At 42.5% G+C, this 25,939-nt stretch overlaps 1 protein-coding gene and 1 pseudogene across 16 annotated transcripts in view; one reads left to right on the forward strand and one right to left on the reverse strand.

Moving 5' to 3' along the window:
* LOC308500900 (pre-mRNA-splicing regulator WTAP-like) overlaps positions 1-4,900 on the reverse strand; it is a 74,360-nt pseudogene extending 69,460 nt beyond the window's left edge. Inside the window, exon 1 of the transcript in view lies at positions 4,772-4,900. The product of the transcript in view is annotated as a pre-mRNA-splicing regulator WTAP-like (transcript). The remainder of the gene's footprint in view (positions 1-4,771) is intronic.
* The window catches only part of FARS2 (phenylalanyl-tRNA synthetase 2, mitochondrial), a 507,792-nt gene that overhangs the window by 238,416 nt on the left and 243,437 nt on the right, over positions 1-25,939 (forward strand). The window lies entirely within an intron of this gene.

Below are 25,939 nucleotides of genomic sequence, written 5' to 3' on the forward strand. Positions count from 1 at the left end.
GCCCTCCTCTCCAGCCCACCGAAGGGAAAGTTGGGCCTAGCATAACAGACATAGTCTCTCATCTGGCTCTGGTGGAAGCTTAGGAAAAAAAACAGATTCCTGCTGTTTGAGGTCTTTGAATAGATTAGCTGCATCCCATCCAGAAATATGGACCAGTCAGGAAACTTACTCCTTCAACAGGTGTTCAGTGATGGGCAGTGTGAGAGTTCAGAAGAGTTACTCTACTAGAAATTTCTCTGCAGGTAGAAACACAAGGCCAGCAGAAAGGAAGGCACCGCACCACAAGTCTGAACTAAAACCTGAACCTAAACTCTCGAGAGTAATGCATCCCAGCATTCAGATGGTCAGGTAGGGCGCGTGGGCCTGGGAAAGCCTGAGGGGCAGCCAATTCAGCCGTCCCCAATGTGCCACCTGTCTTAACAGCCATGCTGGGTTTTGTTTATGATTCTGCGAGCACCCTCCCCGTGTTTCGGTTGGGATCAGTAAATACACTCCCCTGGTTGGTCTCTAGCACCTCCCACCACTGCCTGAACACTTCTAAGGTATCAGGCTGCTGAAGACGAGCATTTCCAAATGCAGGCCAAAACTATTCATCCCCGTTGAGAACATTACTAATGATGTTTTGGAAATGGGAAGGATCTGCTTTTGGGGGTGGGGGGGTGCAGATCAGATTTAGCTGATAGGTGTGGCTACAGGTGAGAAAAGCCATGTGTTGCAGTGGTTGGTCATTTAGGCATCTATGAAAACAGCTAAATGAAAAAATCACTGAAAGTTCATGAACAATAAGATAGGGGAAATCTGATTATAATGATAAATTTTTGGTGTTTCTTTGGTGTTGCTCTTGGCAACCCAGAGTTTTCTGCAGAGAGAGGCTACAAAGCTGTGTATTTAAAGACTGCCCCTCTTTCCTGGGTGTGTGTCTAGAGTAAATGGCTGTGATTTTTTAGGCCAGAATTCCTTTTTTCCAGTTTTGCACACTTGAGTGCACAGGCGGTGCGGTTTATAGTTTCAGATCTTTCTAAAAACTGAGTCACACAGACACCTGACCTCTCCAACCTTTCTCTGCCACCTACCTTCTCTGTGAATACAGCACTCTCAACGTTTCAAAGACATAACGTAGGTTTCAGAACGCGGCAGCCAAGAATCGATGGCCCCCATCACCTGTCAGTGTGGTTGGCAGTAGTGGGTACTGGTCTCTGCCATGCCAGACCGTCCTTCCTGGTGTCAAGGCTGGTCATGCTGGCTCCACTGACTTAGGAACTGAACTCACAACTGAAGTGTTTACGTTCAGTCTCATTTGAGGTTTACGGTATCATTTCCTACATAGTATGTTGTACCAATTCATAAAAAAGAAGCTCTGTTCTTTTTTTCAAGGCTGATGTTTAGCTCCTTTTGACTTACATGGCTGAAAATGAGTTAGAAGCATCTTCCTTTTTATCTCTTTTGAAAAAAAGAGATATCTCGTTTGAAAAAGCAGTTTGAAGTGAAAGTTCCCAGGCAAGAGGGAGTAATTGGTGGGTTGGGGTAGAAGACTGGGGGCTTGCAAAGGTTTTAAGAAAATATCAGTACCTTTCAAGAGAGGCAGAAATTATAACTGGAGCTTACTTTTACAATCACGATCATATTCCAGTGGCCCAGCCTGGCAGCCAGTGATCTCTGCGACAATAGGTCAGATAATGGGCCATGCTGGCACATCATGGTGGCACATAGAGAGAAGACCAAGCAGAGAGCAGAGGAACGAAGAAAAAGCAGAAAGCAGGGAAGATCATTTTCTAGCCTTTCTCTCTTAGGGTTTTAAGGGTTTAAGCAAGGTTTTGGTATTGTGTGGACAACGCGGTTGTTCCCAGAACAGAGCGTTTATAAACATTCGGCCTCTTAGAGACCTGAGCATCCAGATGGGTAGCTGAGGCAGGACGGACTATGCCCCTTTGAAGGAACTGCCTTTGTGTTCCCAAATTCACAGCAAGTGATTAAGAGCTCTCTCTGGTTTTTCATATGCAGATATGGAAAGTGAAGAAGTCATTAGGTTTTATTAAAGCAGGGTATACTTCTGGGTCTCACAATCAGGTATTTTTTTAATTCTATTTATTACCTAGCACTGCAATATATATATCTCATATGGGGACTTATAAACTGAGGAGATAAAAGGCAAAAATGTGAAAACGTTGAAAACAGTTCAGCATGTACTGTAAACCATAAGTGTAGGGTGCAGTGAGACAGACTCTGCCTCCAGTTCTCCCCACACGTGGAGATCTGGTATCGTTTTGAAAACCACATCTAAGAGACTCATCCTCCAAATGACTTCTTCTCAGCAGTATTTGTCTTGTAGTCTTTGTCTTAATTTGTTTTTTGCCACCATTGGAATCTATAAGGTGAGCAGGTAACTCAGCAATAGAGGGCCTGGGAGGGAGTGAGAACTTGGCGGCACGAATTGAATAAGAGGACAGAATGTGGAGTGGCCACTGGGGAGTCTGTGGACCAGGAGCACGTCCCACGGAGGAAACGGGCGCAGAGCTGGGGCAGCCTGTGGGGCAGGGGAGGACGGCTTGGGGGTGTGAGCAGTGCTGAGTGGGGCACGGGCAGAAGGGAGACATCTGTGTGACCTGGGGCCTGAAAGGCAAAATTAGGAAGGTGGCTTTAGTGGCATTTAAGAGCACGTGAGTCTTTGGATGTAGGATTGAGAGGATTCAACAGGCCATCAGAGGCAACAGCCAGGAGCAATATGCAGGAAGGTAGGAGAGGGAAAATCTCCCAAAGCAGGAAGTGCACATAGGTTGAATCAATGCTGTCATTGGAAATTTGGGGATGAGGTGGGGTGGCGGGGGAGGGAGGTGTTATTAACTTGAGAAGCTTTTGGAGGAACAAGTGGCAGTATTTAGTGATAAATATGAGGTCGGAATTAGCAAACGTTTTCTTCTGTAAAGGGCCAGGCAGTAAACATTTTCAGCGTTATGGGCTGGGCTCCAGCCGGTCTTTGTCACTATTCAGCTCCGCCATTGTAGTGGGAAAGCAACCAGACGATACCCAGGTTAATGGGCATGGCTAGACTAGGCCCAGAGAACATAGTTTCCAATCCCTGAGATAAGGGGTTTAAAAACCTTGTTAGCCCTAGGGACATTCCATATAGACTGGTAACCCTGTAACCAAGATTTCGCTTAACTCCACCAAAATCCTTCTGAACACTTTCTTCCTGAGGTACCAAACATCCAGCATTGCCCAGTCCTTCCTACTTCAGCCTTCCTTACGTGGAACTCCGGGAGGACCCACTGCTCAGCTGCACCTCTGATAGATGGTTCCTAACTTATGTTATGGAGCTGATGAAAATGTCACGAAGAAATTTCAGTGAGCACATTAGCAAAATGAGCTGATTGTGGCAGGTTTTTACAACTTGGATGGAGCTCAGAAAATGAGGGACCGACTCGTAGTATGCAGGTGCAGGTAAAGTGGGTTCTTAAGGATAGTGCCAGGGGTCCTTATAATACCTGAGTGACTGGCGTTTGCAAGGGGCAGATGAGGAGTGAGAAAGGGATGTCGGGAGGGTAATACGTCAGCCTGATTTGGGGCTTGTGGGCCATAAGGAGGGTAGGCAGGACATCGGGACTGTTCTCGCAAGTGGGCGGTTTCTTTATGTGGGTACCTGCTGTGGTGTACTGTTTTTTTTTTTTCTTTTTTAAAAAAACAGGTTACTGGGAAGAGCGTTATCCACAATACAATATCTATATATACCAACACATAACATATGTATATTCCTGTATGTGTTTATATATATACATAGTTCCTGGTTTATATTCCTTTCACTTAAAATACATTATGTCTCCCAATTTTGTTATTTAACGTGGCACTCAGTCTGGTGGTGTTCCTTGTAATTTTAGTTTTTTGTGAGACTTGCCAGTGTTGGATTGGGGAGTACAGAGATTATCTTCTGATAGACGACCAGGACAGGCAGGAACCATAAGTGCTTTACAGGGGAGAAAAGTATAGGCTGGTTGGGTTTTTCTCCCCTCCCTTTGTTTTCAAACAAAGATTGTGCCTCATTTTGTTATTTTGTTTAAATTCAGTGATTCTGTGCTTATCTAATGAGGGAAACGTTACTGCTCTGTTTGCAAGCGTGGCAGATGTGTCCCGGCCTCACTGAGGGTGATTCCACTTGGCCCCTTTGCCTTCTTCTGGTGTGATTCTACCCTGTCCTGCTTCCTGCTCTGCAACCCTCTCAGCCATGGAGCTAAAGCAGTGTCTCCTTGTTTAGATTTCAAAGAGCACTTTCTCTGAACCTTTCCATCACCGCAGTGTAGCTTGTCTTCCCTCGTCGTCTTTTAGTTCCTGAAGTCCCCCAAAGCAATGCGCGTGGGCCTCGCACTTTGTAGACATGTAGCGTTCGCTGAAGAAATCGAAGGACTTTTAGCTGTTTGAGTGCAGAGCCTGCGTCTCACTCATCTTTTTAATCCCTATGCCTAGAAGAGAGCCTAGCACATTCATCAGGATTTGCTGGAAGAGTAAATGAATGTATGGATGGTGAGCCAAAGCCGTGAACTTGCCCACATGGAGTGAAATGGGTTGTGAGCTTCTTTCTGGAGCCCTGCCACCACCCTCAGGTTCTTTTGGAGATTCAGTGCTAAGGGAGCTGAACTCACAGAAATAATCTCCAGATAAAAAGTGAGCTACTCTTTAGTAATGGCCGGCACATATCCAGGAGCCCCTCTACCTGTGACAGCTTTTCTGACAGGCGTGTTTGGGGCTGGAACCCAGTATGAGTCCCGCTCCCTCTTCTCACCTGGGCCGGTGTGGGCCTGAGGATCGAGCGTGGTTGTTCCTTGTACCCTCCTGAGTCCAGAGAGGACGGAAGGTCCCTTTCCCTCTGAAGACACAGCGTCCAGGGGCTGCAGGTAAAGGCGTCCCCCATGCCCGCCCAGACAGCTGGGCAAAGCCAATAGACAGGAGGAACAGCAGAGGACGGAGGTGCTAACAGGAAAGACGATCAGAAGTCTTCATGGTGAAGACTTTCCACAAAGGAAGAGATTTAAGAAATCCTAAGATTTTCTTGTAGATGAACGTGAGGAGAATAAAAGCGTTGTACTGCTGACAAATAACCTATAAATTATACTTAAATAACTTTCCAAATAAATATAAGTCATGAAATTACAGAAAATCATTTTGATTTCATTATGTTACCATTAATAAATTTTAATTTTCAGGTGCATATGCCTAAAGGCCTCAAGGCTCTTAAACACACAATAATCAAAACGCTAATTAATTACAAATGGGCGACTTTCTCAAATAACTAAGAAATTAAGTTATTAAGAAATAATACCCTATCTACAAAATAGAATAAAAGTGCTTACATAGACAAGAAACTTATTTATAAGCCATAAAAGCTAAAGAAAAAACAGAAGCGCCTCATTTCCTAGGCTAGGTTTTATCTCCAAATGTATTTCGGGGGAAGCTGAAGATCAGGGTCGTTTCAGAGGCCTGTGTCCCTAAGTGGGTCTTTCTCTGTCTTCCTTATTAAACTCACCCTCTCGGGCCTCTTCAGGCGGTTGAATCCTGACTAGTACATCTATTATATTAACTATTTCTTCCAGCTGTGAGAGGCCTAGAAGTCCGCTAAGCATGCCTCTCATGCCTCCACGTGCCTGCTGAGAACCTTAAATAGGACAGGGGCAATTCAGTGTTCGTGAAACGACACGAGAGACCTCTTTCCATGCATATCCCTTAATCAGAACATTTTGCATATATTGGTTCAACAAGTTTCAGATTCATCTAAGTGAACGATTGAGCCCTCTTTTCTCTTTCACAAGGATATCTTAAGAGACTTAAGCCAAGTGCTTTGCCGTAATCTAAATATGCTTTATCCATGGATTTTTATTTTTTATTTTTTTGGCTTACCCACACAGTAATTCAACCACAAGAGACAATAAGAATGGGATATTAGTCAGCACTCCTAGTTTCAAGAGTCAGAAACCCAGCCAAAGGAGAAAAAGGGATTCCAATGGCGTACACGTATAGGTGGTCCGTGGGGTGGGCTGGCTTCCGATACAGCCGGATCCAGGTCATACAGCTAATTAGAGGTAAAGTTAGTGCTAGAATTTACTTCAGGTCCTCTGACTCCCAGGGCAATTCTATTTCCATTATGTGGTGCCACCTTTACTGTACCTCAATCAATATCCGCTGAATTAAAAGCAAAATGAGACAAGAAGGTCATGTCTCCACCCCAGGGCTGTTCTAAGAGGTTATTCTGATTTCACCTCTCCAGACCTACATAGTGCATGTTCCTGAAGGAAACCAGCAAAGGCTTTTGGGATTCCTCATGAAAGATAAAATTACTGCTCTCTGCTTGTATTCCACTTTGTGTCCTACACAAAGGGAGATGATTTGTCCAGCAATCAAATGTCCCTCCATTTACTCTGCAGACATCATTTAGCATTTCTTAGGCTACAGATGCTGTGTTAGGCATTTGGGATACAAATGGCATGAAGACATTGACAACTGGAGATAAAGGACAATTCAAAGAGAAGGCCTAGTAAGTGTACAAATGTGATACCTTCATCTGTTCATTCTTTTAATCAACACATATGTATTAATCATGTCATAAGTGCCAGGAATCATGATAAGTGTCACTGGTAGGCATAAAACATATGTGGGGAACTGTAAATAGTTCAATATAGCAGAAATTCAGGGTGCATGTGGGAGAATGTAGGAACCAAGGAACACCTCCAGCATTGAATCACAGACACGTTGGGGAAACCCTAGGCACATTTGATATGAGAACATTATGATCCGATTTTCCTTCTAGGAGCTCCAGTTGGAGGTGTGTAGGTTGGAGAGAGTTTGGATTGGAGGCTGTGGGAATAGTTCCCAGGGAGAGGACAGACAGCTGTGCTAGGCGGTGGTGGTTGGGATGGAGAGAAGCTAATTCAAGAGAGAATCCAGAGGTCAAAATCAGCAAGGCCAGTGACTCAATTAATGTGAAGAGTGTGGGAGGGAACAATCACTCAGCTTCTGGGTTGCTGGGTGAAGGGGAGCTCATTAACTGATCTCGGAACTCTGAGGAAAGTAGCAGGGTTTTGTTCACGCTGTAGTCAGATTACCTAGAGTAGTGCCTGGCACATAGAAAAGGCTCAGTAAATATTTTTGAGTGAGTGCCTGCACATAACAAAGGGGATTATACACAGTTTTGTGGAAGTGTTAGAAAGGGAATTTATCCTAATTCAATAAGGTCACAGAAGGAAGACCTCCTGAGGAAGTCTGTTTAGCCTAAGGTTGAAGAACGAATGGGAGTTCGCTAGGGAGATGGAGTAGAACTTGGTAATGTGTTTGTATGTGACTCTGAAATCCCTTCTCGGGAATTCCTTCTCTGGATCACCTGTCTTTTTGTTCTGGGTGCTGCCTCAACCCACTCTCTACTCCTGGCTTTGCCTCTTGAACTTCTATTCCAGGAGCCTCTTCTGTCTGTCTAGGGAGACAGTGGGTTGTCCAGGGTGATAATGATAAGAATGGTAATGATTGTCATAGTAACTATCATTTATTAAGCAGTTTTGTTACACTAGTCTATTTCAGCAGTCCTCAGGCATTAAAAAAAAAACAAAAAACTGCTGGGTTCTGAAGGCTTGTTGCTTTTTGTCTGAGTTGTCACTTGGGCTCTAGTCAGGGTCCCTCCAGGCCCCCAGGATGGGGAAGGCTTTAGAAATCATTGCCAATTCATAGAATCAAGAAGAAATGATTCTATGAGGTCCATTTTATTTTTTCATTTTTCGGTTATAGTTGACATTCAATATTATATTAGTTTCAGGTGTACAGCAGAGTGGTTAGACATTTACATAATTTAAGAAGTGATCCCCCTGACTAGTCTAGTACCCACCTGGCACTATACATAGTTATTACCATAGTATTGACTATATTCCCTCTGCTGTACTTTACATACCCATGATTGTTTTGTGACTGCCAATCTGTATTTCTTAATCCCTTCAACTTTTTCACCCCGTGAGGTACATTTTAGAGTTTTAAAAATCTATTTGTAGATCAGATGTGATATTTTCTGTTTATTCAGTTATCTGTGGTCTCCCTAGTTACCAGGTGCTAGGATGCTTACAGGAAAACACACAATACAGTACAATGGGAAAAAATTAAAATAACAAATAGAGAAATATATAAAATAAAATGAATCTAGAAATATCCTAGCTGTGTTTTGAGTTTTAGAAAATTCTGTGTATTGCATATTCACAGATATTCAGCCAAATTCTTAAATGAAGCATAAGTAATCTGACAGCCGTCTAGTTAAAACAAGTTGTGTGAATTATAATGAAATTCTCTACAACTAAATGCACATTTTTAATGGATGGAAAAATACGTCAGAGGAACATTAAAGAGACGAGAATCTTGATCTCAGAGATGTGGGCGGGCTTGCCTTGTGCAGTTACTCCGTCATTGGGAATGAACGAGTTTCATCCATTGTTTTGAAAGGCGTGGCAGCATTTAAAAGTCTAAACATCTATGAAAATCTGTTCTAAATGTCTAATAAAAGTTTTTCAGTATGAATTTAAAAATTACACATTCAGGAAATCCACCCGACAATTGGCTGCAACCATTCTGCCTGAAACACAATGCAGTCATGCTTTCAGTTTGCAAAATAGCTACTGCTGTGAGCGGTTCTGCCTTGGTGAAGATGCTTCTTTTCTAAAATTGATGCTAACTCTTTCCAAATGTTCCAGTATAATCTTATACTGGCATCCCTATGTATACAGTCAGGAGATTCAAAGTGTACCTTAACAATCATCTTCAAAATGGCATCTGTGGCTTTTAATTGAAAGATCTGTTATAATATATGTATAGATAGGGAAATAATTGCAGCTAGTAGAATTTAAAGAGGTAACTTCTGACAGTAATAATGAAGACGCTTGTAGTTTCGGGGTAAGATGCTGCTACTCATGGGCGACGCATGAAAGCTGCTTGAAGCTCACGATAATTTGTCAACAGGAATTCCTTATGGAGTTGTATCCCGTGTGAAAAGAAAGCTAAGTCCTGGACTCAGACTGGTATAGCCATTTCACGAGGATATTGCCAGTTTAGGAAAAGTAATAGGTCCTAAAATCCTGATTCAGCATTTGATTTTGTCTGAGCATTTTCTACATTGACGATGTTATGTCTTTAACCAGGTTTTACACATGATATATCTGCAATTTAATGTATATTTTATTACGTCATTAAAAAAATAGTAACAGAAAATGTTTTAAAGTAGATTTATATTTAGTAATTTAGAGTAATGTTAATTGTATTTGCCACAGTATTCAATTTCAAGATACATCTCCTTAGATATGTAACTTAGTTTTTTGTTGGTTATTACGTAGAGTAATTGAGCATGAACTGCTTGCTGCCAGTGGAGAACAACCTGAAAATCTCGGTGACTCAGCACAACCCACGTTTATTTCTTGCCCTTGTAGGAGCCTCCCTTTGTTTGGTGACTCAGCATAGCAGGTCCCTACCAGCCTCTCACGGTGCCATCCCTCCCAGTACTGGTGCCAGGGATGGGGAGGGGAGTATGGAGGCGGCACACCCCAGAGGTCACATGTGCCACTTCTGCATGTGTCATTGGCTAGAACTTGTCACATGGCCCCATAACTAGGAGAAGCCCAAGGACTATTTGTTGAGCAGTGCATTCTTTGCAATATCGTCTTGAAAGGAATTGACAGCAATAATAACAACTAGATTTTCAAGTATACAACTTTTCTCTAATTTAAATGGATTTTTACTACAAATTTTATTTGATCAACGTGAATTTCTGACACAACCACACAGGCAGAGCGGCATGACAGAAAACTGTAAGGCCCTGGGCGTGTGGATATGGTGCTCGCTCTGCCTTAGCTAGTTTTGTAAATTTGTATTTATCATTTGAACTCTTTCACCTATTTGCTCTTCATTGGTAAAATAACTAGATCATATCTAAGATCCCTTATAACTTGAAAATTTAAATTTCTTTATTCTACTCAAGCTATAACACAGATACAATGTTTTCCTAAGTAGACTCTACTTTGAAAGACAGCCAGAAAGTGGATTGCGTATGTTTGCAATATGTCTTTGCAGTTTGTTTTCATCGTTGTTAACCAAGTATGTAAAATGTTCCTTCAGGACCCTGGGATTGAAACGCACAATTGCAGTTTCAGTGGTGCACATGCTGCTGTGATGCTTTTTTAATTCAACGGAGATTTAATCGTCTGTACAATGTCCAAGCGTTTTGCAAGATGCTTGGGACGTAAACATGAGATGTGGTAGGACTTTGCTCCGGAGGAATAGTATTCTAGGCGTGGAGACAGATGTGCGGATGGCTGACTTCGGCGCTGTGGGAAGTGTGGTGGTGCCGCACACGGCTACGAGCCTGTCCTTGGGACAGCTTGGGAGGAAGGAAGGGCTGTCTGATTTCCGTCTCACAATGCGAATATTAGGAAGTTTGGAGAAATAGAACAAAGGCATAAAAGAGCATGATACATATATGAGGAAATTATCAAGCCTCCTGTCAGGGCTTGAGCTATTCTGTCCAAACGCGGGAGCCACTGGCCACATGTGGCCTTTGGGTACTTGAAATGTGGCTAGTTCAAACTGAGATTTGCTTTAAGTGTAAAACATATACGAGGCTACAAAGACTTAGTTTAAAATAGGAATGTAAATTATCTCACTAATACTTATTTACATTATTTACATGGCGAAATGAATATTTTGATATATTACATTAAGTGTAATAAAATATGTTAATATAATTAATCTCACCTGTTGTTTTTTTTCTTTTTTCAATGTGGCCGCTAGAAAATTTGAATTGACGTATATGGCTTGTGTAATATTTCTGTTGGATGGAGCTGTTCTAGGGCATCCTTGTACAGGAAGACGTGGCGGGAACTGAAGACGTAGAAGGTGGCAGGAGTCAGCGTGTGCAGAGTCTTGGGTGCTCCCCTCTGAGCAGCTGAGTCTTTAACTAGTGGAATGGAGAACTTTATAGTAGAGTCACAAGGTCATGGGTGCATCTCGGTTTGCTCTGGGCTGTGTGGATGATGGTGTGCCAGGCTCTACAATGGAGGCTGGCGTACTGGCCAGAGGCTGTTGCAGGGAGTGCAACGTGAGGGTTGCGTAACGGCAGTGGCAGTCGCTGTGGAGACTGGGAGTTGGAATCCTGGAACAAGGAGTCAGGGGGGTCTCGGATTTCCGTTTTGGGTGACTAGTTGGTGGAGATTTTGCATTTTGGAGAAGTGAGCTATGCATTGGGGAGGGTAACAGTGAGTTCAGTTTTGGAAATGTTAGTAGGTCTTCCTTGTGGCCTATTCAAAAGATGTTTGTGTGTATTAATATGGAGCTCTGGAAGGAGGTCAGGGCTGCAGAAGTCGGTTGGGAGTGAACTACTGGTGGAGAAAACAGTGGGATTCTGCGTGATTACTCAGAGAGAACAGAGAGTGAGAAGCCTGGCAGGCAGAAGTGGTTGCCTGAGAAACATAGCATTGCAGGAAGGGCCAGAGAAAAATATATGAACAGCTATGACTGTAATTAATTTCATAATATATAAAAATATACAGTAAGTCCTCAGTGCCATTGATGGTTTTGGGAAACTATGACTGTGAAGCAAAAACAATGCATAACAAGACCAGTTTGGCCATAAGCTGACTGATATTTACGAGAGTTAAATTCCTACAGCCTATTTCTGGTCACAAAAACATCACCAAACTTATAAATAAAGACCTCAAAAGACTTTTAATAGTAAACATTGAAATAACCGTGAGCTATGCATACATTTAAGAAAGATGAGTAAGAACAAGTAAGATCATTTTTTTCCAATCCATTTATTCCAGGCCAGAGTTGTGGGTGTCCAGAGCCTATCCTGGTAGCTCAGGGTGCAAGGTGGGACCCACTCTGGACAGGACCATTGCAGGGTACTCGCCCGCCCGCCCACACATGCTCACTCTCACATACACGCTCCCTCATACTCAGACTGGGGCATTGACACACACCAGGTGATCTCACATGTACCTCTTTGGGATGTGGTTGGAAATCGAAGTACCCAGAGAAGACCCATGCAGACATGGGGAGAACATGCAAGTTCCACACAGACTGTGGCCCCACATGGAAATCGATTTTTTTTTTTCTCATCAGCATTAGATGAAACGACATTATTCGAGGACCTACTGTATCGCCATAATTGATTCCATAAAGGATCACTAATTTTTATCATAATTAATACTAAAATTGTATTTCTATTAATAGTAATATCAGTGTTGGTGTCATGCAAGAAATATATATTTTGATAATATTTGATATTTTTAACAATTATATAATGTTTATAACTTATAATTCCTATTAAAATTAGTTTCTAATTTTGTTAACACTAGTAACAAAACTATTTCCTAATAAAATCTAATAGTTTGTAGCAGTTGCAATATCAGCACTTGCAATTTTGCAGGTTGACAAAACTTTCTAATTAATGGGAACTGATATAATACTTGCAATGTATTAAGGAACCATTGTTGTACAAAACAAGAATGATTATTTAAAGGTAAAATTTTACTAATATGTTGATATAATAACATTGATATAATGTATAATGTACACAATTCTATATCAAATGAAAAGCATCATGGCAAAATTTTTCCAGAAGCTATGAATAGATGGTGACGAGGCTGTAGCCCCGAATAAGCAAGTAGCTGGCTGTCACATCCACACTGGGTTGTATGAACTGCGACGTGTCTAAGCAAAAGCTCAGAAAGCACCCATTGTGAGGGATGACTGTGTAGCGCTTCAGAAAGAAGGGTGTTATCATCACGGTCAGAGCAGCAAATTAGCTGTAAGATCCGTTTTGTGGACTGAATGTCTGTAGCCCCCCAAATTCATATGTTGAAATCCTGATCTCTAATGTGATGGTATTAGGAAGTGGGGGCCTTTGGAAAGTGATTAGACTCCGCCTTCATGAATGGCATCAGGGCTCTGATAAAAGACACCCAGAGAATTCCCTTGGCCCTTCTGTCATGTAAGGACACATTGAAAAACAAGACAGTCTGTAAATCAGAAAGCAAGCCCTCAACAGACACTGAAATCCGGTGCCTTGGTCTTGGACTTCTCAGTTTACAGAACTGTGAGGAATACATTCTTGTTGTTTATAAACTACTGAATTTATGGTGTTTTGTTACAGCAGCCTGAACTAAGATAGCTGGCTCTAGGAGGCAGCTTTGGATTTAGCATGAAGAGGCTCTTGTCAATGTTTGGGAAAGTGATCTTAGTGGAATGGTGTGGCAGAGCCAGACTGCAGTTTACTGGGGTGAATGGGAGCTGAGGAAGTGGAAAAGAGTGTAGACTACACTTTTAAGAAGCTTTTCCAGGAGGGAAGAAGTAAACTAAGAAGAAGTAGAATAAGCTAGAAGCAGGTTAAGAAGGAGTATAACAAGAGAGCTTTAAACATGCTGACCCGCTAAAGAAGGGGTTATGGTTTCAGACACTGTTTGCTGGGTGAGGCTTGGGCATGGAACAAAAATAGTAGTTCCCTCTTTATTCGCGGTTTCGCTTTCCGTGGTTTCAGTCACCCTCAGTGAACCACAGTACAAACAGATTGTACTGTGGACAATTTCAAAAGTAATTCACGTTTTAAATGGGGCACCGTTCTGAGTCGTGTAATGAAATCTTGCCCATCCCGCTCCATCCCACCCAGGACGTGCCTGACTCATCCCTCTCCAGTGTGTCCACGCCGTGGACGCATGTGACCCACTTGTCACTGAGTAGCACCTCAGTTATCAGTTTGACTGTCACGATATCACCATGCTTGTGTTTGAGTGACCCTCATTTTACTTAATAATGTCTGTTCACTACATCTTCATCTTACCACATAGGCATTTTATCATCACAAGAAGAAGGGTGGGCACAGTATGATAACATTTTGAGAGATAGAAACCACATTTACTTAACTTTCATTACAGTATATTGTGATAATTGTTACATTTTATTATTAGTTGTTATTAGTCTTTTACTGTACCTAAGTTATAAATTAAACTTTATCATAGGCATGTAGGTATAGGAAAAAAACGTGGTATTTTTAGGGTTTGTTACTATCCACGCTTTCAGGCATCCACTGGGGTTCGTGGAACATATCCCCACAAATGAGGGAGGACTGCTCTAATGCTGTTAACTTTTCCATCAATCCTGAGTGTTCCACAAGGTCAAGGAAGGGCACATATATAACAAAGAGCCACTCTGTATTCCAAATATCCTTTTTTTCCCCACTATATTCTTAAAGATCGTATGACTCTTTGGGCCCAGTCTTCTATGTAACTGAAAAAATAATGAAATATAGTAAGGGTCCCATTGTTTTATCACATTTAGTTGTCTGGTTGTTGATCCCATCACAGTGTTTATTAGGTCTCACTGGATGGATGGATCCAGGTGTAGCCTTAATGTTGAGCTACATTGAAAGAGTGAGTGAGTTGTTCATTCATAATTTTATTATGTTTCTTTGAACAGGCAAATGTGATTAAAAGAGATTATTCGAGCTCAGAAGTATGAAGGTTAGCCATAACCTTAGGTGACTTCCTTAAAATTCAGTTGTGCTTCCTGTCAAATACCATGGCTGACATTGGGGTTTGCCTGCCGAACACCCCTGGCCAGTTCCACACAGTGCCAGGCCATTAGCAGTGTTCCGGGGAGGTGGGCAACAAGACCAGAAATGTGTCAGAGGATCCCTCAGGGCCCTGGGCGAGCAAAACCTGAGCATCATAAATTTAGGTCAAACACAAAGCATCCCGTTGATTGGTTGTTGTGTTTTTTTAAAGAGTGTTTTTATTTTGGGGTTTGTCAAGGCCCAAATACAGGCATTTAAGAAGAAACTGTGGTTGCAGTCCTACTGGCCACATATTTCTTGTGTTAGTCCTGGATTTTGCTGGGAATAACCACTCCTAGTTCAAAGCCGCTCAGTTAGAAAAGTACTTATGTCTCCTGCTTCCTTAGACTAAATGTGGGTAGTTATTTCTTTGTATTTGGGACTGTGAAGGAAGTGACCTGCTCTGTCCCTACCCATGCAGGACACATTTTTAAATTATTAAGAAAAATTTCAAGCATTCCACAATGTATAGAGAATAATATAATCAATGCTTTCTTCAAATCATCAGCTTGTGAAAGAAGACATCACCAGTACCACTGAAACCCACTGTGTCTCTCCTCACCCCTGGCAGCACTGTAGGAATGTCCTGTGTGTCCACCTGTGTGCCAACATTTTTCATCATCTGACTAAAATGTTTGCCAGTTTGATGGGTGAAAAATGATGGAACTATAGTTTTCAAGTTATCCTTGGAGTTCCTAAGAATAGATAATAGTAGGATACATTCTCAGAGAAATACAGCGCCAACAGGAAGTAAAGTATTGATTAAAAATTCATGATAAATTTACTAAGATTGAAAATGAGAAAATATCGACATGTACGTATGTTAGTGAATCAGAGTATTTTGAATGTGCTGTTGGATTTTGATTGGTTACTGAAAGATGGATTTGGCTACTACCCCCACGGGAATCAGGGTAGGCTTTCATTTGACAGATATCACTTAACAATAAGAGTGATAGCCATGGATCTACTGTTTTCCTGATAAAATCACACTAAAGATGAGCTGTGGCTCTTAGAAGCATTTTTAAACACACTCTTAGGAATTCATAGAAATCCTTTCTTTCCTTTTGTAATTATTTCTGGTTTTCTATTTTGTTTGCTTCTCTCTCTTTTTTTTTTAACTTTTAAAATAAAATTTTTTGAAATGACTGGGTCCTAGAAGCTTGAACATCCTGATGATTCTTCAGCTTTTATCTAAGGTTTGGGTTTTGCGGATGACAGGCAGTGGGAAATGTTCTGTGCATTGACATTTAGTATTATAACATTTGGAGTTCAGAGTAACAATTGACAATCGACCCTGAAGTTGAGAAGCAGTATTCAACATATGACGTTGATCTTGTGCTAGCCAAAATATGTGGGGCTAACTAATACAGCCATTGATGATGCTGTAGGAGGGGAGAGGCAGGGGCTCTTCCACCCCCGTCTGCCCCTTGTGGTCCGTGCAGTACATAGGGTGTCCTTACTAAATAGCCATTGGGTGAATGCACACCGGAGTTCCCTTTATTTTCTTCCTATAACAGAAAGCCCCTGTTTGAACTAAGAATTATAAGACTAGAAAGGCTCTTCTAAGTATTCTGACCAAGACCTGACCCTAGCAAGGCAAGGAACTGACTGAAATTCTGACATAGGCAAGGCTGGTGATGGTGAGTGTTCAGTATGGAGATTTCCACACCTCGTGACTGCACAGCCTCTCGCAGTTACACGTTTTGTGCTTAGGCATTCAAGGATTTTTAAAAAAATGTATTTAAGCCAAATTCTTGCTTACTGAGCCTTTGCTCAGTAGAGGAACACCATTTTCTTAAGAGCAATTTATAATTGGTTTACTCTCCACAAATCTTCTCCTCCAGAGCTTATGTGAAATGTTTATAATGAGTTAGCAAAATTATGTTTTTAGGACAATGAAGAGTGACATTGATCCCAAGAATTTGGTACCAATCAGAGGTTCCGTAACGCTTTAGGAAGTCCAGATTCCCTTAGCGTATCAGATGGGAGGGCTGATTAATAGTCCGCATAAGCTAGGCCATGCTGTGCTAACAGAGACAGCCCCTGAGATCTCGGTGGCTTAATCCACTGAAAGGTCGTTTCTCAGTCAGACAGACAGCATGTGTGGAGTCCTCCATCCACAGTTACGACATCTGGAACGTATAGTTGCCGAGGTCCTTGCAGCAGGGAAGAGAGAGCTGGGGAGTCTCTAAGGGTCATACCTGGGGGGGCACATTCTCTCGGCTCAGATTCCAGTAGCAAGCAGTCACGTGACCCCAGTCTCTGCAGGGAGAATAGGGACACATACTTGTCTTGGTCACCTGGAAGATGACAATGAAGCAGCGTTTGGCTTTCACACATCTCTCCCACATAGATTACTCTTACTGGCCTACATGTGAACTGGCAAAGTTTGTGGATGAAATAGACAATCTGTATCATTGTTCCAAGAAAAATGCGGCCAGTTTGGTCTGTCTGATTATCACATTATGTTAGAGAAGTTTCGTGTGCTCAGACCCAAGGAGTTGTTAGCTGTGCCAGCCGATACCTTATTTTTATCCAACCCTGTTCCAGTATCCTTTTAAGCTCCCCTCCATCTGTTGTACCTCTTATATTCTAGAGCCCTGGCTAAAAAATGCATTGGATTTGCTGGGGAAGAGTGAGCTATTTTCTTGGCTAAATGGATGAATTTTGGACAGGATTTAACAATGGAAAAAAGGAATAAGAATGGAGAAATTGATCACATGTAATCTATATTATTCTATTGCCTTTTTTTATTCCCCATTTTTTTCTACTCAGTTTCACATTACATGCTATTCTAATTTGGGTCAGGAGTAAAATATTTAAATATTTCAAGTATTTGTTACACAGAGGCATAAGGAGGAGGCAAGAACAGGTGTGGGAAGTGGGAAGCACAAAGAAGAGAAAACTGAAGGAGGCCATTTGGGATGAAGGGAGAGAGAAGGTGAAAGTAAAACATATTTATAATATTGAGTTTGATGAGCTGGGCTCAGTGGAGGTGAACTTCTAAAATAGTTTTATTTTTCGTGCTACTGCCTTCAGTAAGTTCTGTCTAATCATTCTTCCTCATCCAGACCGAAGCTTCAAGGAGATCCCATAGCTGTCCAGGTCATTTTCAAGTGCAGCCTAGTCATGGCAAAGCTGCCATATTCCATCCAGCTGAAAGCTCTTTCCCTCTGTCTGCCCAGAAGAGGGACACAGGTTTGGAGTGTGGTGATGGTGGAGCAGGGAACAAGCGGTCATGAAGGTTGGACAGGAGGAGAGGCGAGTAGGGGACAGCAGTGACTTCTTCTCTCACTGTTAGAGTCGTACCTGCCGTTGGTGACGTCTGGGTGTGACCAATGTCCAGGCGCTAACTTTTCTTCTCGTGGAGGTACTTTTGTGGTTTCCTTAGAGATTCCCCACTAATGATGTTGACTGCAGGCCCCAGGAGTGGGTGCGTCATTCCTGATGCTTGGGTCCCACCCCAGCCTCTCAGTGTTCTGCCATGTACCTGTCGGCTCTGTCTGCCGAGGTCAGCTCGTCACTTCGTCATACCCACGATGGGTGCTCTCAGGGTGGCCCACAGCCGGCTGCTTCCTGCGAGTGCCCATCTGGGTGACAGGAAGCTCACAGTCCTCCCTCTGATCCAGCACAGACCTGTTTTCTCCACGACGACAGCCTGTTCCATGTGGTCTTCAGCCATTAGAGGTTTTCAGGTCGGGTGAGTGGTTGCCTCTATGTCTCCAAATCCAAGGAGACACGAACCAGGTGTCTAGGTGGTTTCCTAAATCCCCCCACTTCCTTGATGGGCGTCACTCCCTGTCTTCCCCAGGGGGGAAGGAAAGGAGCCATCCAGTAAGTCTCCAAAGAGGCCATTGCTCCAAGAACACAGTGAATTCTTAGCTGTTACTAACACAGCATGGAGGGGCTGATGAGCAAGGTCATTTCACTGTCAGGGTGTCCAGCATCCATCTTTCTTAGCCTGTGTTCCTGACAATGGGAAACAGGCCATCTGACATTCTACTCCATATTCACTTCTGCTGCAACAACAGTGATGCCTGTGTGAACGTGAGGGGATTTGTTAGCATCGATAGGAACCATTCGTTCCCAGTGAAGGTTCAGTGGCCAATCACAAGTTCAGAACGGGGCACGTCCATTGCTCGTCTCCATGTTCGTATGTCCCCGGAACAGGGTGGTGATCGTTACAAGCACTCATGGAGTCCGTCCACTGTTCCAGGTCATCTTCTGACCTTTACCTGTAATAATGTATAGAAGCCTCACACTGGCTCCATGAGGCAGGTACAGTTAATTGTCTCCACTTTACAGATAGGCAAGTTGAGTCAGAGAGAGGTTAAATAACTTGCCCAAGGTCACCCGGCTAGTGGCTAGTAAATTGTGCAGCCAGGATAGTCTGCATTTCCCCTACCTATTCTTCAGAATAATAGTGTGTGATTGAGTTAAGTGCATAGGAAAAGGCTGCAGCTTACTCAGAGCCCAGTTTTCCTCGGAGGAGATGCATGAACCATGTCAACAGGACGTCCCCCATTCCCGCCCAGGGAGGGATGAAAACCCCTGATCATGACTTCCTTGGAGCGACTGGCTTTCTGAGTTTGACAGCACTTTTCTCTCAAGTGTGTACTTTTGTTTTCAATAAATCTTTTTCACTTTCCTGCATCTGTGTCGCTGTTGAATTCTTTCTTGCACAGAGATATGGGAGCCCTGTCACCGTTGCTCTGGCTTGACATACTCGTGGGCCTCCGGCGACAGTGGGAAACCAACAGGTGACATTTTGTAGTGTTACCAGCTGTATACAGTACATGTCCTACAGAGCGAATGAACAGTGCCGTTTAGGACTGTAGAGGACATGGTCTGTGTTTTCTCAGGTTTTGTTATCAGTAGATGCACGTAACTGAGGGGCTCAGGCCCTGAAGAATTATAGGGTGGACGGTGAGCTCACACCTCCAATTCAGCCCCTCGTTACTTCAGCTTCGCTAGGAATGTGCCCTCTACCTGCAAACACTCTGCTAGAGAGTTAAGTCCTGTACAGAAAACTGCGGGAGAGCCAGGGACAGGGACAGAGAACAGGGCTTAAGTTTTAAAATAAGGAAGAAAACGGGTTCAAAGAGCTTGCCAAGAAAGTCTTGGTTAATTTGTCCTTAAGCTATTTGGGAATAGATTGGATCAAGCTGTTTAGGTTTTGCTTAGAAATTCTCTTTCGTGTATTGATACTTGCCTTCGGCCAAGATTCTATAGGCCACTGAGTTGTGTGTTTTGGCTAACATTAATGGATGCCTTTTCTCTCGGGCAGGTAGTTGTAAAGCCCACAAATACCTATGTGACAGTCAAGTTTTGACTCTTGGAGCAAACTGAGGAAGAAAACAGAAGTCTTTACAAGATGCTACTATTGATCTGTCTTCTTTTTGGAAAGGTCAAAAAATACTTCCACAGCAGTGACACAGGCCAGTTCCCATCTATCCAATAATACTCGGAAAAGCTGGATGTTATCCAGCTTTTTGTGTATTGACAAGTGAGAGGGACAGATGCAGCACAAAAGCTGGAAGTTGCAGATAGGAGTTTATCCGGGAGTCTGTCAGCGCTCAGTAGAGGCAAAGAGTTGCTCCTCAGCTGCTTTTCCTTTGGGGGTAGGAAGCAATTTGATTTTTTGTTTGTTTTACATGTCATCTTTTGATTATATTTTGGATAATGATGAAGAGAAATGCAACTTGGTATGAGAGTAAATCTTAGAAGGCTCAGTGGGTACTTTATCTATTTCTTAATACAACTCCCACTAGTAAAGACTGTTTCATTAATTGTCATTATTTGGGAATTATGGAATTAAAACAGCTGACATTTCTTTTATCATTCATATATTTAAGTGGCAGTGGCATTACTTATTCTAAATTAAGTGCCATTCATGGTTAAAATAATTATAACTGTGTGACAAGAAATAGAGCACTATTAACTTTTATTGGGGAAAGCAATTTTTCTCATTGAGATACCAAAGCACACTTTTTTAGGCTACAAGCTCGCAAGTATTATTCCTTGGTTTCGTAACAGAAAGAAACAAGTAAGTACATCTAACTTAGTACTTCAGGAATTTTAGCTATGGGTAAACTGTTTAAAAGCCACATCAGTGGGTTTTCATGTTCTCCACACTCAGAAAGAAAGTGGGCATCTTCCAAGGTGCTCATCGTAGTGCTGTAGTGACGGAGCTCCCTCTAACCCCCCACCCCTGACCCCCGCAGAGGGGCTGGCCCAGGGGGCTCTCAGCTGGAGCTGACCCTGAAGTCTGTGTTTCCCGGTCAGTGGGCTCAGAGTAATAAAGGGCCCTTGGTAACTGTGGGAAGGACTGGGACCCTGCCATCTGAAGGTGTGGCCTCTGGGGCCACAGCAATCCTGTCACTGGGGCTCAGAGAATGTAGGAATCGCTTTCCATTTCTGCTCCTTTCTTCCTGAAAGACTTATCAATTCTACTTTGTTGGTTTGCTTGTGGCCCAGTTTTGATAACTCTTGTTAATAAGGAAACTTAATGATACATTTCAACACTAACACCTCTGTATCATTTGACAGTTTCCTCAAGTAGCTTTTGTGGACGTGACTCATTTTATGAAAACAGTGTATGAGGATTCCACATTTATTTGGAAGTGATTATTGAGTTAATGACCATCATAGTGCACTTAAAATGCAATTAGGTGTTTTAAAAAGTCTCACCTGCAAATTTGGGGAATATGTTCTTATCTGAAGCTCTGTATGCAGTTCAAGCAATTAAAAACAAAATGCAACAAATAATTTAAAAAAAGCAGTTTCTACCTCAAAAATGAAAAGTGACTGAAGTGAATAAACTGTTAGCAAGTCTAATTTTTGCTGAATGAAAACTTTTATTTTCAGTGTACTGCATAACAGTACTTAATTGTCTCAGTTCTAGGATCTTAGCTTGAAATGTGAGAGAAAGGGGTGAAAGATAGAAATACTGTATTTGGGGGCTAGTCAAAGGGAGATAAGAGGTGGAATATGAGTGAGTCCTTGGCTCACTCATATTATTTAAGTCAATATATTTATTGATTATATTTAAGTCAATATATTTAGATTTCAACTCTTCATAAATGCTAAGCAAGAGATGACTTAATTCGCTTTACATTTTCGAAAGGTTCTGAATCACCCTGTACTATTGCCAGTTTGGTCAATTTAACTCATTTCCTGTTTCTTCCTCCAGGTGTTTGTGTTTGGTTTTACCCCCTATCCCCCTTACCTTTTTAAACCCTACATGTCCTTTAAGACAACTCACCTCACCCTTCCAAGACATTCTTGTTCAGCCTACCTTTAAGTGACATCCCTTTCTCTGAGGTTCCATAGAACCTAGTTTCTGTCACTCACAGGACCTATCACATATGTATTTATAGAGATTCTCTCTCTACTTTCAAAGTATGCATTCCTTGAAAGCATGCACTATGGAGCTACACGTGCCTGGCTTCAAGTTCCAAATCTAGCACTTACTAGTTATTGGTTGACTAACCCAAGCCATTCCCAGCCCTGTTTTCCTTGGACATGTCCTAGTTTATAGTTTAAGATACCAGGCAGTCGTTTTCCTTGCATGTAGGAGTGGCCAAGTGACAGTTCCGGGCAGTGAAATGTAAGGAGAAGTTGAGGGGCCTTTGGGAGAGTTTTTGTTTCCCTATGAAAGCAACAGGCAAGAGAGTGATGCTCCATCTGCCCTTCCTCTCGCCTGGAATGTGGTGACTACAGGTGGACAAGCCACTTTGCGGTCATGAAATCACTATCGTCAGGATGAAAACTAAACTAAGGAAGGGGGGCGCACGAAGACAGGAAACAAGGCTCCTTGATGCCATACTTTAGCTGCTGTACCGAGCCTGGCAATAAATGCCCACCTCTAGATGCTTGTTATAGAAATGAAATGTCTATTATTCCGGCCACTCTTAATAGGATTGTCTGTGGCTTTCAGCCAAAGCTTTTCTAGATAGCTATGTAATCTTGGACAAATTGGTTAAACTCTCTAAACTTTGGTTTTCTCATCTATAAAATGGAGCTAATAATAGTGACCTAACAGTATTGATTAAATGAGATATTTTCTGACGCATAGTGAGCTGATAATTGTTTTTTCCAGCTGCTTCCTTCGTACAATGTGGTTTACCTGAAAGCATATACTGAAGGGTTTTGCACAGATATAAGCACAATGAATATCTGTTGAGTGAAATAAATGATTATTACAATAAACTAGTCAAGTAGACTTTGAAGATAAGTTATTATAATGGCTTCCCATAGACTTATTAATGATGAGTACACAGTGGATTATCAGGGATAGCTAAGAGAGTATTTTAAAAGTAGCTCTGAGCAATAAAACTAGACCCTTCCATAACAATAGTAGGTTTAAAAATAGCAACAAATTCTAATCTAGCCTAACCATTAATTCTTTCTCTACTCCTTAAGTTTAACTTGGCCTTGTGATTGGCTTTGGCTAGTAGGTATAGTGGTAAATTTGATGCAATCAGAAGCTTGAAACTTTGCACATTGGAACTTGTCCTCTTACTGCAATTAGATCCCTACAACCACCATGTACATGAGCCTGAGCTAGCTTGTTGGATGATGAAAGGGAACCAAAGTATCCCAGCCAACAGGCAGCCAACACCAGACGTGTGAATGCCGGCTGACCACATTTGCGTGAGTAAATCCAGTTGAGAACAGGAAAACCTTCCTTCTGAGCCCAGAATGCCAACCAATATTGAGCAAAATGAATAGTTGTCTTAAACCACCGAGTTTTGGAGTGGTGTGTTAGGCAGCAAGAAATAAGTGACATAAGGGTGGTTTGGGGACCCTTGGTACAGGGGTAGATGGGCATCATGTGTCTTCTGATGTGACGCCTAGAGAAGGAGAGGAGGACACTGTATCACTTTTGCGATACTGCCTTTCCAGCTGGTTTCTAGAACCTGAGTTAATCATGAAGAAATAGTAGACAATGTCAAATTGAGGGGCATTTATGAAATAATTGGTCAGGATTCTCCAGAATGTCAATGTCTTATAAGACCAAGAAAGGCTAAGGAGCTGTTCCAGATTAAAGGAGATGAGTGGTATCTAAAAGCAATATGTAATCCTAGACTGGATTCTGTACTGGAGGGAAAAAATGCTACAAAGGCATTATTGGGACAATTGAAAAAAAATTAAAATATTAACTACAGATTAGGTATGAGTATTACTGATGTGAAATTTCCTAAGTTTGATACCTGTGCTATGAGTACATAGAAAGTATCTTTGTTCTTAAGAAATATACATGGAAGTATTAAGGGATAAAAGAGCACGATATAAGCAATCTATTCTCAAATGTATTATTTGAGTAAATTATTATAATGTATAATTATAAATATACAAATAAATATAATAAAAATAATAACTCATATAATCACTGCTACACTCTTTTGACTGAGGAAAGTTTTTACAAGTGTCTTTAAGTTTTTATGGAGTGTGCTCACTCTTCTGTAGATTGTACCTTCTGGTGTGCTCAGATAAACCATTACATGTGAGCCCCTTGGAGCTTCTAAGAGTGAACAAAAATCAGTGTTGCTCATCCTTAGCCCGTTCATGTCAACACACTGACCTGTGTGCTGCCGTTTTCTCCTGCAGGGTGATTCCCACTGGGAGTTGAGAGTTCTTCTACTCTAATTTTTGATTGGTGGCCTGTGGTGCCCATCACAGGCCTCCAACTTGTTCACACCGTTGGTTTCTTGTGCCCTCTTATTGGAGCACTTCGATAGAGACTACGCTGTGTGACAATTAAGTTCAAGAACTGGTTGCAACAATGTTCTACCCTTTTTGATATCAGAGGGATTATTCATTAGGAATTTGTACCAACTGGACAGTTAACCAAGTTTACTATTTGGAAGTGCTGAAAAGACTGTGTGAAAAAGTTAGATGACCTGAACTTTTCGCCAACAATTCATGGCTCTTGCATCACGACAACACACCAGCTCACACGGCACTGTCTGTGAGGGAGTTTTTAGCCAGTAAACAAATAACTGTATTGGAACACCCTCCCTACTCACTTGATCTGGCCCCCAATGACGTCTTTCTTTAGCTGAAGATAAAGGAAATATTGAAAGGAAGACATTTGATGACATTCAGGACATCAAGGGTAATACAACAACAGCTCTGATGGCCATTCCAGAAAAAGAGTTCCAAAATTGCTTTGAAGGGTGGACTGGGCACTGGTGTCGGTGCATAGCTTCCCAAGGGGAGGACTTCGAAAGGGACTGTAGTGATATTTAGCAGTGAGGTGTGTAGCACTTTTTCTAGTTCGCGAACTGAATTGTCTGACCTCATGTACTGGTCAGTCCCTTCCTGAAGGAGGTTAATCACTAGGCACAGCTGCGTTCCTGTCCTTCCTGACTCAGATGCTGCTCCTGACTCCACCTGGGGAGGTGTGACATCACTGCATACGGGCCTGGCCACTGCATTTCCTACGTGGTCGTCTTTCTGCAGAAATAATTGACGTGTGTTGTATGCTGGCTTGTCAGGGTTATTTTTCTTCTCTGATGAGCATTGAAGTTGCACTTCCCCATCGGCAGAGCCAGGTAACACATGTTAGTCTTTCTGTGCTTTCGGGATGAACCTGTGTAGCACCCTTTGCTTCAGTTTTCCCAGAACTTCCCGTATGGTAATTGGCTCGCTTGCACTGGTTATTTAGGGTGTTTATGACTTTATGAAGATCCTCATTTCCATGTCTGATGCTGTCAAGACTTAGACTGTACAGGAGGCAACTCGAGACCAAGATGAAAGCTTAAATCTGTCATTTGTCTGGAGTTCTGAGAGAAGGTTCTAAGAAGACCAGATTCTATGCCTTCAGTTCCCCTTGTCTCCCCAGCATGGCCTGTCTTACAAATAGCTCTGTGTGTCCTTTCCTGTCCTGTCGGTGGTGCGCATCTGGTGGTGAGAAGCAGAAACCACAGACGGCAGTGGTTTCAGTCATGCAGATGCAGACCTTTCAGTCCATTTCAAAGCCTGAGAAGTTTTAATGTGCAGGGTGCAGGGCTAGTTTGAAGAGGTCCGGGCCCCTTAAACTCACCCACCCCTCTTTCTGCAGCACACTGGCTTTCCTCGGCCAGCGCAGGAACTCTTGGGCACATGCTGGCTGCCACAGCTCCAGGCATCACGTTCTGTGTGATAGTGTCTCATGCACGAAGGAGGGTGGGAAGGGTTCCAGAGGCCCTTTACCTGAGAAGACACTCTCACCTGGGAGCATCCTAGCAGTTTCCTCTTACGTCTCACGAGCCTTGGCCTGCCTTAGACCAGTCATTGGCAAATAGGGGAGCCCTCCATTGGGAGTACATTGCTACCCAGACA

The sequence above is a fragment of the Rhinolophus hipposideros genome (genome assembly GCF_964194185.1).
Source record: "Rhinolophus hipposideros genome assembly, chromosome: 8".
Lineage (NCBI taxonomy): Eukaryota > Metazoa > Chordata > Mammalia > Chiroptera > Rhinolophidae > Rhinolophus > Rhinolophus hipposideros.